Source organism: Silene latifolia, chromosome X, assembly GCF_048544455.1.
Source record: "Silene latifolia isolate original U9 population chromosome X, ASM4854445v1, whole genome shotgun sequence".
Lineage (NCBI taxonomy): Eukaryota > Viridiplantae > Streptophyta > Magnoliopsida > Caryophyllales > Caryophyllaceae > Silene > Silene latifolia.
This window is the reverse complement of record NC_133537.1, coordinates 129,043,330-129,057,554: the sequence shown is the minus strand read 5'-3', so window position 1 is coordinate 129,057,554 and position 14,225 is coordinate 129,043,330. Positions and strand designations below refer to the sequence as shown.

The 14,225-nt window shown below is 39.9% G+C and overlaps 2 long non-coding RNA genes across 2 annotated transcripts; both read left to right on the top strand.

Annotated features, from left to right (window-relative positions):
• Window positions 1-3,783: 3,783 nt before the first annotated feature.
• Window positions 3,784-6,509, top strand: LOC141621594 (uncharacterized). The gene is made up of 3 exons (XR_012532477.1): window positions 3,784-3,968; window positions 4,064-4,124; window positions 6,241-6,509. It is a non-coding gene; the product is annotated as an uncharacterized LOC141621594 (long non-coding RNA).
• A 3,491-nt stretch (window positions 6,510-10,000) lies between these two features.
• LOC141621593 (uncharacterized) lies at window positions 10,001-12,700 on the top strand. Its single transcript, XR_012532476.1, has 3 exons — window positions 10,001-10,185; window positions 10,281-10,341; window positions 12,455-12,700. It is a non-coding gene; the product is annotated as an uncharacterized LOC141621593 (long non-coding RNA).
• The last annotated feature ends 1,525 nt before the right edge of the window (window positions 12,701-14,225 follow it).

Here is a 14,225-nt window from a genome sequence, read left to right as displayed (position 1 = left end):
TAATGGCGGCTTCAACTGTAATAGTGGAGGATCTTATCAGCGCCCGAACAACAGTGTGATTCAGAACTCGACAGCTAAGCCGACTACTTCTAACACCTCGGTCCAGGGTGGAGGCCAGGAAAGCAGCAGGAAGCTCTTCATGATGGGCAAACAAGAAGTTGAGAATGATGCGCATGTCGTTACCGGTTCCTTTCTTGTTCATAGTACACCGTCTTTTGTTTTGTTTGACTCTGGGGCAACCCATTCTTTTGTATCTAGGGGTCATGCCTTGTCTATGGGTTTGGGGGAGTTTGAGCTTGTGAAATATGACGTGTTTATACCTTCTGGGGAGTCGGTGTCTTGTGTTAAGTTGTATAGATGTGTCCATATTGGTTGGAGGGGTAGACTTACCGGTCAACTTGTTAGAGTTTCTTATGCATGGGTTTGAGGTCATCGTCAGGATGGATTGGTTGGGTAAGTATGATGCTAAGATAGACTGTCGACAAAAGAAAGTGTCTTTAAAGGGTCCCAAGGGTGTTAGAGTGTCGTATACGGGGTTTGTTGTGAGACCAAAGTGCAAGTTCATCGCGGTAATGACCTTAAAGTCATGTTTGAGGAAGAAGTGTCCCTTGATTCTTTGCCAAGTGAGAGATCGGCGCGCGGAACAGCTAACAGCATCTGATATACCTGTGGTTGGAGAGTTTAGTGATGTCTTTCCAGATGAGATACCGGGGTTACCACCTAATAGGGATATCGACTTTAATGTGGAGCGTAAACCGGGGACAGGTCCTATATCTAAAGCACCATACCGTATGGCACCTAAAGAACTGGAAGAGTTGAAGAAACAGTTACATGTTCTGTTGGACAAGAGGTATATCCGGCCTAGTGTGTCACCATGGGGAACACCAGTGTTGTTTGTGAAAAAGAAAGATGGGAGCATGAGGCTATGCATCGACTATAAGGAGCTGAATCGTGTCACGGTGAAGAACAAATATCCTTTGCCAAGGATTGACGATCTTTTTTATCAGCTGAGTGGCGCAGGGGTGCTCTCTAAGATCGACTTGAGGTCGGGTTATCACCAGTTAAGGATAGCAGTTGAGGATATTCCTAAGATAGCTTTTCGGTCTCGTTATGGTCATTATGAGTATGTGATGATGCCTTTTGGGTTGACGAATGCACCAGCAGCTTTCATGGATCTTATGAACCGAGTTTTTAGTCCGTTCTTGGACAAGTTTGTGGTTATCTTCATTTATGACATCTTAGTCTACTTTAAGACTAAGGAGGAGCATGAGGAGCACCTGAGATTAGTTTTGCAGACCTTGCGAGATAATCAACTATATGCCAAGTTATCCAAGTGCGAGTTTTGGTTAGAGGAAGTGGCTTTTCTGGGCCATGTGATATCTAAAAAGGGTGTGTCGGTGGATCATAGCAAGATTGAGGCAGTAACCAAGTGGGAATCACCAAAAAATGTTGCTGAGATTCGGAGTTTCTTGGGTTTAGCTGGTTACTACATGAGGTTCGTGAAAGACTTTTCTACGATCGCGAGACCTATGACAACTTTGATGAGGAAAGAGACCAGATTTCGGTGGGATGGGAGTTATGAGACGGCGTTCCAGACCTTAAAGGAGCGTTTGACCACAACCCCTATCCTAGCTTTACCCGAGGGTTGTAAGAATTTTGAAGTATATACCGATGCTTCAAAGAATGGTTTGGGATGTGTTCTGATGCAGAATGGGAATGTTATAGCTTATGCGTCGAGGCAGCTGAAGCCGTATGAGGAGAACTATCCTACTCACGATTTGGAACTGGGTGCAGTTATTTTTGCTCTTAAGATTTGGAGGCACTATCTTTATGGGGCAACCTTTAAGGTGTTTTCAGATCATAAGAGTCTGAAATATATCTACACTCAGAAAGAGCTTGACATGCGACAAAGATGATGGATGGAGCTGATTGGGGACTATGACATGGAGATCATCTATCACGAGGGTAAGACTAATGTTGTTGCTGATGGTTTGAGCAGGAAGAGTGTTCATTCGCTGTGTAAAGCTATGTCTTTGTTGAAGCTAAGAGATGAGATGTCCAAGATGGGGATCCATATGATTTGAAAAGGGGATATCGTCGAGGATTTGAGGATCGAGCCAAATTTGTATGAGAATATCAAGAGAAAACAGGAGCTTGATCTTAAGATCCAGGAATGGAAGTCAAGAGTGGAGAGTGGCACAGTTTCCAGGTTTTCTATCCACACAGCTGGGAGTTTTCGCTTTGATGGGAGATGGTGTGTTCCTGATGATGCAGATTTAAGGAGAGTAATCATGACAGGGGCTCATTGCACTCCTTATTCAGTTCACCCCAGAGGTGACAAGCTTTATAAGGACCTCAAGAAAACTTTTTGGTGGCCTAACATGAAGAGGGAAGTGGCTGAGTTCGTGGCTAGGTGTCTGACATGCCAGAGAGTTAAAGGTGAGCAACAAAGACCACAAGGTAAGATTTAGTCACTTGAGGTACCTGAGTGGGAGTGGGAATCGATCTCTATGGACATTATCGTGGGGTTACCAAGGACACAGTAAGGTAACAATATGATTTGGGTGATCGTCGATCGGTTAACAAAGTCAGCTCACTTTATTCCGATGAAGGACACTTAGACCAAGATACAGCTATCTTTAGGTTACAGAAAGCATGTGGTTCGGTTACATGGTGTGCCTAAGGATATAGTGTCAGATCGAGATGCAAGGTTTATATCACGGTTTTGGCAGGAGCTGCAGGATTTGATGGGTACGACCTTAAAGATGAGTACAGCTTTTCATCCTGCCACAGATGGTCAAACTGAGAGGACTATCAAGACCTTAGAGGATATGTTGAGGGCTTGTGCCATGTAGTTCGGTGGGAGTTGGGAGGATATGCTGGATCTGATTGAGTTTTCCTACGACAACAGCTATCACACCAGTATAGGAATGGCACCGTTTGAGGCTTTATATGGCAGGAAGTGCCGAAGTATAGTTTTTTGGGATGGCAGCGCAGAAGCAGTGGTTTTAGGACCACAGATGGTGCAGGATATGAATTAGCAAGTCCGATTGATTCGTCAAAAGATGAAAGAAGCTCAGGATCGCCAGAAGAGTTATGCAGATTTGCACCGCAGGGACATCGAGTTCGCAGTGGGTGACAAGGTCCTTTTGAAAGTGTCACCGATGCGAGGGGTGATGAGGTTTGGAAAGAAAGGTAAGCTAAGTCAGAATTTTGTCGGTCCGTATGAGATCTTGGATCGTGTAGGTGAGGTGGCCTATAGGTTAGCTTTACCACCAGCTTTGGATCGAGTCCACAACGTGTTTCATGTTTCACAGCTCCGGAAGTATGTGAGTGATCCATCACATATGCTTGATGTAACACCCGCGAATTTCTCATTTTGACATTTAAAATTTATTAAGCCATTTGAATTACTTTATTAAATATTTTTGAATTGTTCAATTTAATTAATTTTATGTCAAACAAGATTTTTATAAACGTATTATATAAAAGCTCATTTTTATAAAAATACGTACGATTAAATTATATTTTTAAGGCACAATTTATATAATAATATATGTATATGTATTTTTGGTCGGATAATAATAATGACTGTAATAATCTTAACCTCCGTCTTAATTTCCGTCTAAACTTTAGACCGTCACATTTCATGTTGTACCTACTTTAATCTGGACCAATTAAAAACCAACAACACATTCAAAATATCTCCTATTATTATTATTATTATTATTATTATCATTATATATAGTGTAGTTGGTAGTAGTACCATCGGTATGACCCACCCTCCATTTCCCTTCTCCTTCTTTTCTGCGTAAAACAGCAACAATAACAAAAACGCAGCAGCAGCAACAATCCAACGCCAACCACCATTTCCGCCTCCTTCAACCTCCGTTATCTCCCTCATTTCTCAACCAAATTTAATGATTCTTGCACCATTGGCTTCCTCTCTTCTTCCTCCTCATTTCTAGGTAAGAAAGTCTTATTCTTGTTGAATTTTCGAAATGGGCACCTTATTACAAACCCGGTTTTGTGACCCATGTTACTCGTTTTTCTCCCTTTTTAGTTGAAGACTGATGATAGGCTCGTGTTTTGGACGTTTTGCTCTGGAATTTGCAAGGATAAAGGTAACGGTGATAGGTTACTCGACAAACATGTCGAAAGTTCCGTCTTACTTGTCGTTCTCTGGTTCTTAGTGAATAAAGTTTAATTCTTTACTCCTTTTATCGCTTGTATAGTGTATTTGTCTCGAATGAGTGTCTGAAATGGTGGTGTCGTCCCTTGTTCCTCTGACCGTGGTATTAATGGCCGCGGGACTGGTGTCGTACGATGGTGGTAGTCGAAATAGGAGTTGTGGGTGACCTGTTGCGGTCTCTGTTGGGACGGGTTTTATGGTTTTGCAGGTTTGTCCCTCCATGACCGTGCTTGGCACATTTTGGGTGGTTGTTTTGTGAACCCGTTTTATCTGTCGTGGGTTGTATTGGTGGCTGTTGGGGGGCGGAGTGGCGTCGTGTGGTCTGGGCAGCGGCTGCCTGGCCTGGCCGTGCCCTGCTTAGCCTAGGTTGTGGCTTGGATGGGTGTATGCATATATGTGTAATATCCGTCTTAGGCTTGTTAATCGTCCGTCTTTTGGTTCCCGTGTTTGTTTATTCGGGTGAGTTGCGGTGGTCGTCGTCTGACCGTGTGGTTGGGTAGGTGCTGGCCGTGGATGGTGAGACTTGCCACCGTGGGTTGGGCGCTGTGTTGACCTCGGTAATGACCCGAGTTGGTCACGGTCATAGTCGGGCTCACACCTCTATCCTTTCCCTTCTCCATTGTTTACCTCCTTTTTTGGTAGAGTATACCAAATGAATATATGGGTTTTACATGACTAGGCTTTATGGACCCATTTGCTTCACTTGTTGGATTCATTAAGCTTTGTTTGGTTGGGCTCATGTGTTTTGAATTGTTGGGCTTGCGGTATTTATCTAATTGGGGTTGTCATGTTAAATTAGTCGTGCTAGCTATGTTGATTAAATTGGGTTCGTGCGGTTATTTGTTTAGATTTGGCATGTTTAAATTGGTTAATTCCCGTCTCATATTTTATATAACGTAATTAGTTAATATCGTTCATTTACTTATTTATTCTGTTGGACTTGCCACATGATTTATTTATTGGGTTTATCCTAGTTCATTCATTGGATTTCACATGATTTAATTATTGGGCTCATAAATGGGTCACTTGGACTGGGTCACATTTTATCCCGTATATTTCATATAACGTAAATTATTCATTGTCACTCATTATATTTTATTTAACCGGCATGATAAATTATAAAAGGAAATATTTATTTGTATAAGACAAGTATGAGACATTTATTGTTAATGGGTTATTTGTGAAGAGTCATACTCTTGATAATGCCTTGTATTGTTCTCATTGTGGGAGTCTTGGTCTTATCGGATACTAGGGGTGAGCTATAAGCCCTCTAGTTGCGATAAGATCGTTGGGATTAATGTTCCCATCTGTACTTATGGTGAGATGCAAGCCACAAGTATAAATGTGACATTAAAAGATCCCGTGTCATATGATGTCTGCATGATCATTCTTATCCTTATTGTGACTCGAGTGTGACATTTTACATTGTGTGACTACTTGACATTCCTCATTTATTTGCCCTCGGACATTGGGTCACGGTTAGGTGCCATTGTTTCCGAGTTGGGCTATTTTTCCTTCCGCCTCTTCGGACCAGGGGTCACGGTTAGGTGACAAGGTTCCGATTTGGGGTTACTCGACTTTCGGGCACGGTTAGGTGTTCCATGTTTCGAGTCTTGGATACGATTTGGTATCGTGTGTCGAATCGGGTGTCGTCCATCCCGAGAGTCCGCCAGGTTTAGACTAGGACCGTATTATGATCGTCGTCCTACCAAGAGGTTGGAGTCTAGAGGGTTGTCTTGTTTGAGTTCATACTAAGTATATGTTTTACACTTGTTGAGTCGTGTCAACATAAGTGGGTTGACTTGGTGATTCTATTCCTTGATTGTACATTCATCCTCATATACCATGCCTATTCTATTAAGAAAGTATTATGCCTGTTTCACCATGATTGTTCATCATATCTCCTTATTCTTTATTGTTCGTATATGTTGCATGATTAACATGTTTGATTAAATGTTGTTTGTTACCTGCATTTCGACATATTGTGGCTGGGAGAACCTTGAGTTACTCCCCACTGACTGTGGCGTTCATGTTTACATGAATGACAGGTTTTGAAGATGCTTACGTGGGGAAGACGTGTGGGCTAGCGAGAACTAAACCCTTGGACCTTAGTTTCTAATTTAGAAACCTTTTATCTGTTTATTCGTGGGATATCTTTTCCCCGCTTTCTAGACTTGGGTTGTAATGACCTATTAATGTCTATTGTAGTGTTTGTTTCTTTTCGTTAGTGGCACCCGCGTGCTAATCTTTAACTAGTAACTTAAAAGTTTTTAAAATCTCATAAAATTCCGCTTTAATTTATTAGTTATATTTCCGCGTTATCGCGGGGTGTCACAGTTGGTATCAGAGCATATGTTGCTCCCGACGCACACACGTGTACCCCAAATTTAAATTGAACTTGACCTTGAATAATGAATGAGAGATGGGTAGACTTAAGGACCTAAGGTGGTAGTCTCTAGTGTGTTTGCTCTTTGTTAGGTTCTAACATGTTTGTTGAATGTCATTTGATGATTGTTGTGTCCTTGGATCAATGACCGTGAGCTTACCTATGTGAAGATCAAGATTTGGTGTCTATTGTCGAGCATTGAAGATTTGTTCAACTTTTGAAGAATGCTTCTTCTTCCTCGAAGTTTTTCCTCCATCTTTATGTACCTTGCCTTGCTCTTTACTTATTAATGTTTGCTTCTTCTAAACTCTCTTTTATTATTCCTTGGGAATTACCCTTGTACCCCCCTTAACTTGTCCTTTGTTCCTCTTTTATCCTCCCTTAACACCTTTTTAGAGTACTCTTTCCTTTGTGGAATGTTAACCATAGTTGGATAATTTGACTTTTGTGGAGTTTGTTTGTGTTTGACCCTTAACCCTGGTTTTGAGAGGTCGTGATGTTAGAAAGACTTAGGTAATGTGATGAGACATACTTAGGGATTCTTATACCTAGTTCCTTGACAAAGTGAGTATAATTGATGGGTGGATTCTTTGTGTTAGGAATGAGTTGCCTATGTGATTAAAGTTATAGGACATAGCTTTGTTGTTTATGTATGGGATTTGAAAGCTTAGTAGGTTGAGCGTCGTCACCTTAGGAGTAAACATGAGATAAGTTTAGGATCTGAATTTGGAAGAAAACCCATTTTTAGATGTTAATGATCCCGTATAGATTGGTGATGTGATTTGATGTTAGTTGTTCCCTAAGAATTTTGTGGAGAAGTCTTCGCTAATCCATTCTTTGGTTTTTAAAACATTGAGGTTGTGTCGAGTGCTTGAGATAAAGAGATGCTTTTATACATGAGTGGTAGATTTGCTTTAGGGAAATCCTAATGTGTGATAGATAGGTGGAAGAGGTATCTAACCGAAATATCAACCCTTAAGCGAGCGTTTATTTTACCTTGACCCTTGTTTTGGGATTTGGTCGTTTTGTTATGATGGTACAATACCCTAATAGGCGTGACCTTGTTAGAGAGAACCTTAAGTCTTAGAAAGCGTATAGTTTAAACCTTAAAATCCTCCTTCGTACCATTAATCGTTCTCCTTCCCTTCGTTCATATCTTAGTTGGATTTAATTCTTAAGTATAAAAGTTCACTTGTCATTTCCTTGTCTTGACTACCTCCCTAATTCCAATATCTCTTATCGGTTGTTAACTGTTATCTTTATGATTCGACTCTTTTAGTTTCACATCTTGACATGTTCATATATCCCTCTTGGAATTTCCTATCATTTCCGAACCTGGTTATTACTCTTGTTTCCTTAGTGGAGTGATGACATTGTTGGCTACGTTGTAGAGTGAGTGAGATGCTCCTTGAGGATTCTTTGTGAGTCTTGTTTTCGTCGAAGTTGGATTAGTAGAACTTAAGTTAGGTTGAGTAGGAAAATTCGTATGAGATACCTATTTATCTTTTGGGTTGGTGATCTTTATAATTTGGGGAATGTGATCATCTATGCTTGTGAATTCGGGTGTGAATAAGATTTTGTTTGGAGTGTTAGAAATGTATAAAGAACTTGGGATTATGATCTTTGATTAAGGATTTCACCATAGTGAGAACTCCTAGTGGTCGATAGTTGGTTAGGAGTGTAACTCTTTTAGTAGTTTTGATCTTGTCTCGTGGAAATCGTTGGTAGATGATTTATATTTGAGAGTTGTGAAATCACAATTGTGGTAGAGTGCCTTGACCCACGGAATAGCATAGGAGTAAGTGCGTAAGTGTTTGGAAGAAATCCTTGGGAGTTAAGTGGTTATGAGTTTTGTGGTTAGGAATTTTTCGGAACCGTTCAGGATGACATTGTCGTTTGAGATGTGAGTACCTGGCGTTTCCATGTTGTCTAATTTCCTTTCTTCTTTGAACACAAGCGTTACCGTTCATACCTCTCTTCTTCGCTTCATCTTGCTCCTCCCTTAAGTTTGATGCTAGTGGCCTATAAAAACTCTGTCTTTGACATCCTTGTTAAATTGACTTCAATTCTTGCTCTATGAAATTCGTCGTAGCTCTTTTGATTAGTTAAGTTTGAGTCCTGTTAGCATACTTGTATCTATGATATCTAAGTTACTTTTCTTTTGTCCAATTTCTAAACCTTCAAGCTACCAGTTTCGATTCGTTGTTAAAAGTTGATATTACTTTTGAAAAACCTTACCTATTTTGAGGATTTGAAAATGAAAATTTGATTTAATTCCATAATTGTCCCTTGAGCGTGGACTTCTTTAACATGATTTTAATAGCTGAACCCGAGATCTCTTTAAATTTTATCCAATTTCTGTTAACTTTGACCTATTTATGATTTCTTTGTCAAAGTATAATGTTATATTTCAGGAACTTGATTCCTTTTTTTGAGTTTATAAGTGAAATCTTCATTTCTATTTGGACTTTTGCAAAGGAAAATTTGAGTAGATTACCTTTTCTCTTGATTTTAACGTTGATCGGATGTTAGAACTCGTTATTGGAGACGTTTGATAACTTGTTCTACGCTTGTCGGCGAATGATTTTTGGTTTAAATCTGTCTTTGACTTGGAAAGTTAGCGTTCTTGTGTGCACGACAAGGGCAATTTCGTTCCACGAATGAGACTTATACTTTTGAAAACCCTTCGATAATGTTTTTGAAAGTATTTTGATCTTTGATTTATACAAATGATTTGCTTTTTGACCTTATCTTTGATTTGGAATGTGATGTTCTTGAATACGTAACGAGAACACCTCCGTTCCTTTGATGAGAATCGGTTTTGTCGAGAATTTTATTTGAATCTTTTGAAAGGAATTTTAATCTTTACGATAAGTAAACTTTTAATGTTTTGGTTACTAATTTTAAAAGTTCAGTTTTATTTTTATTTTTATAACCTTTCATTTCTATTTTCAAGTTTCGAGGACGAAACTTTTTAAAAGGTGGGGTGATTGTAACACCCGCGAATTTCTCATTTTGACATTTAAAATTTATTAAGCCATTTGAATTACTTTATTAAATATTTTTGAATTGTTCAATTTAATTAATTTTATGTCAAACAAGATTTTTATAAACGTATTATATAAAAGCTCATTTTTATAAAAATACGTACGATTAAATTATATTTTTAAGGCACAATTTATATAATAATATATGTATATGTATTTTTGGTCGGATAATAATAATGACTGTAATAATCTTAACCTCCGTCTTAATTTCCGTCTAAACTTTAGACCGTCACATTTCATGTTGTACCTACTTTAATCTGGACCAATTAAAAACCAACAACACATTCAAAATATCTCCTATTATTATTATTATTATTATTATTATTATCATTATATATAGTGTAGTTGGTAGTAGTACCATCGGTATGACCCACCCTCCATTTCCCTTCTCCTTCTTTTCTGCGTAAAACAGCAACAATAACAAAAACGCAGCAGCAGCAACAATCCAACGCCAACCACCATTTCCGCCTCCTTCAACCTCCGTTATCTCCCTCATTTCTCAACCAAATTTAATGATTCTTGCACCATTGGCTTCCTCTCTTCTTCCTCCTCATTTCTAGGTAAGAAAGTCTTATTCTTGTTGAATTTTCGAAATGGGCACCTTATTACAAACCCGGTTTTGTGACCCATGTTACTCGTTTTTCTCCCTTTTTAGTTGAAGACTGATGATAGGCTCGTGTTTTGGACGTTTTGCTCTGGAATTTGCAAGGATAAAGGTAACGGTGATAGGTTACTCGACAAACATGTCGAAAGTTCCGTCTTACTTGTCGTTCTCTGGTTCTTAGTGAATAAAGTTTAATTCTTTACTCCTTTTATCGCTTGTATAGTGTATTTGTCTCGAATGAGTGTCTCAAATGGTGGTGTCGTCCCTTGTTCCTCGACCGTGGTATTAATGGCCGCGGACTCGGTGTCGTACGATGGTGGTAGTCGAAATAGGAGTTGTGGGTGACTGTTGCGGTCTCTCATGGGACGGGTTTTATGGTTTTGCAGGTTTGTCCCTCCATGACCGTGCTTGGCACATTTTGGGTGGTTGTTTTGTGAACCCGTTTTATCTGTCGTGGGTTGTATTGGTGGCTGTTGGGGGGCGGAGTGGCGTCGTGTGGTCTGGGCAGCGGCTGCCTGGCCTGGCCGTGCCCTGCTTAGCCTAGGTTGTGGCTTGGATGGGTGTATGCATATATGTGTAATATCCGTCTTAGGCTTGTTAATCGTCCGTCTTTTGGTTCCCGTGTTTGTTTATTCGGGTGAGTTGCGGTGGTCGTCGTCTGACCGTGTGGTTGGGTAGGTGCTGGCCGTGGATGGTGAGACTTGCCACCGTGGGTTGGGCGCTGTGTTGACCTCGGTAATGACCCGAGTTGGTCACGGTCATAGTCGGGCTCACACCTCTATCCTTTCCCTTCTCCATTGTTTACCTCCTTTTTTGGTAGAGTATACCAAATGAATATATGGGTTTTACATGACTAGGCTTTATGGACCCATTTGCTTCACTTGTTGGATTCATTAAGCTTTGTTTGGTTGGGCTCATGTGTTTTGAATTGTTGGGCTTGCGGTATTTATCTAATTGGGGTTGTCATGTTAAATTAGTCGTGCTAGCTATGTTGATTAAATTGGGTTCGTGCGGTTATTTGTTTAGATTTGGCATGTTTAAATTGGTTAATTCCCGTCTCATATTTTATATAACGTAATTAGTTAATATCGTTCATTTACTTATTTATTCTGTTGGACTTGCCACATGATTTATTTATTGGGTTTATCCTAGTTCATTCATTGGATTTCACATGATTTAATTATTGGGCTCATAAATGGGTCACTTGGACTTGGTCACATTTTATCCCGTATATTTCATATAACGTAAATTATTCATTGTCACTCATTATATTTTATTTAACCGGCATGATAAATTATAAAAGGAAATATTTATTTGTATAAGACAAGTATGAGACATTTATTGTTAATGGGTTATTTGTGAAGAGTCATACTCTTGATAATGCCTTGTATTGTTCTCATTGTGGAGTCTTGGTCTTATCGGATACTAGGGGTGAGCTATAAGCCCTCTAGTTGCGATAAGATCGTTGGGATTAATGTTCCCATCTGTACTTATGGTGAGATGCAAGCCACAAGTATAAATGTGACATTAAAAGATCCCGTGTCATATGATGTCTGCATGATCATTCTTATCCTTATTGTGACTCGAGTGTGACATTTTACATTGTGTGACTACTTGACATTCCTCATTTATTTGCCCTCGGACATTGGGTCACGGTTAGGTGCCATTGTTTCCGAGTTGGGCTATTTTTCCTTCCGCCTCTTCGGACCGGGGGTCACGGTTAGGTGACAAGGTTCCGATTTGGGGTTACTCGACTTTCGGGCACGGTTAGGTGTTCCATGTTTCGAGTCTTGGATACGATTTGGTATCGTGTGTCGACCGGGTGTCGTCCATCCCGAGAGTCTGGCCAGGTTTAGACTAGGACCGTATTATGATCGTCGTCCTACCAAGAGGTTGGAGTCTAGAGGGTTGTCTTGTTTGAGTTCATACTAAGTATATGTTTTACACTTGTTGAGTCGTGTCAACATAAGTGGGTTGACTTGGTGATTCTATTCCTTGATTGTACATTCATCCTCATATACCATGCCTATTCTATTAAGAAAGTATTATGCCTGTTTCACCATGATTGTTCATCATATCTCCTTATTCTTTATTGTTCGTATATGTTGCATGATTAACATGTTTGATTAAATGTTGTTTGTTACCCGTATTTCGACATATTGTGGCCGGGAGAACCTTGAGTTACTCCCCACCGATCGTGGCGTTCATGTTTACATGAATGACAGGTTTTGAAGATGCTTACGTGGGGAAGACGTGTGGGCTAGCGAGAACTAAACCCTTGGACCTTAGTTTCTAATTTAGAAACCTTTTATCTGTTTATTCGTGGGATATCTTTTCCCCGCTTTCTAGACTTGGGTTGTAATGACCTATTAATGTCTATTGTAGTGTTTGTTTCTTTTCGTTAGTGGCACCCGCGTGCTAATCTTTAACTAGTAACTTAAAAGTTTTTAAAATCTCATAAAATTCCGCTTTAATTTATTAGTTATATTTCCGCGTTATCGCGGGGTGTCACACTTGAGGTTGAGAACATCAAGCTTGATGAGTCTTTATCTTATGCCGAGGTTCTTAAAGAGATCTTAGACCGAAAAGTACGCAAGACAAGGAATGGTGAGACCGTCTTACTTAAAGTGCTTTGGTCTAATCATAATGTGGAAGAGGCCACATGGGAACAATACGAGGTTATGACAGAGCGTTTTCCCCACCTTTTCGATCTGGTATGTTTGGTTAGGGGGACGTAACCATTGTCTTTTTAGGGCAGGTAGAAGATGGTCGCATGCTTATTTTTGTGTTAGTTTAAGTTGGTTTAGTTATGTTTTGAGTCGGTTAAGCTGTGTTTTGTCATCTGGTCGGTTGTGTTAGGTGTTTGTTGGGTGTTTTGTGTATGTAGTGGGAGTTGTTTGGCTTTTATTGGCGTTGTTTTGTGTGTATAGTGTGAACTTCGGGGATGAAGTTCTTTTTAAGGAGGGAAGACTGTAATACTACGGTTTTTCCTAAGTCTGTTACTCGGCCGAATAGGGCTTACTCAGCTGAGTAGGTTCGTCGTGTGTTTCTGGACAATTTATTGCCCAGGAATACTCGGCCGAGAATGGGAATACTCGACTGAGTAGAGGATACTCGACCGAGTATCCGGTCTGACGAGGTTTATTTCCACGGTTTGATTTAGAAAGGATTAGAGTTATATAATCGTTGATTAACAGTTTCTAATCATTTTTACAAAACCTAAACATTTCAACGTAACTCTAATCCTCTCCAAATCTCTCTCTAGGGCGTGGATTGTTAGCAAGTTTTCTTCATCTTTCATTGCATTGTTGGTGTCGGTAAGTCCTTGATTTCATTGTTTTCATTGTTTTATCTTTTAGGGCTTGCCCTAATTTGTGATTTGGGGAAAAAGGGTTTTTGCATATGGTAATTGAAATTATATGATTGTTGTAAGATGAGGACTTCGTAGAGGAGCCGTTCTATATTGCTTTGCTTGTGTATCTCATTGCAGTTGTGCTAAGGTAGGGTTTCCCCTAGTCGGTTGACTGTTTAATTGTTATAAGATTTTGTGGTAATTGTTGTACTATTGATTATCTGCTGATCGTTGTTGTAACACCCCCATATCCAGAGGAGCCTTAACTAGGCCTTCCTTAGCATATAAGGGCGTTACCATCTCGGTTACCCGAGGAAAGTAGTTATCAAACGTCAATAAAAGAACTATTAAGCTTTATTACAAGTGATTCAAACCAAAATACAATACAAGGTACAACTCAAGACTACTCGCTATGACCATCATGTCTCGTGAAGACTCATCCTGCCCGGACTCCAGCTATCCACAACATCAACTCCTGCTAAGACCGACTGCTCACCATAAGGGATCACGGCAGACACATAACAAACAAACAACCAAACAAGGTCAGTACTGAGATAAGACAAGACAATGGTAACTACAAATAACAATACGAACAATGACAACAGTCCCAACCACAATCACAATAATCCAACCAGACCTGTCAC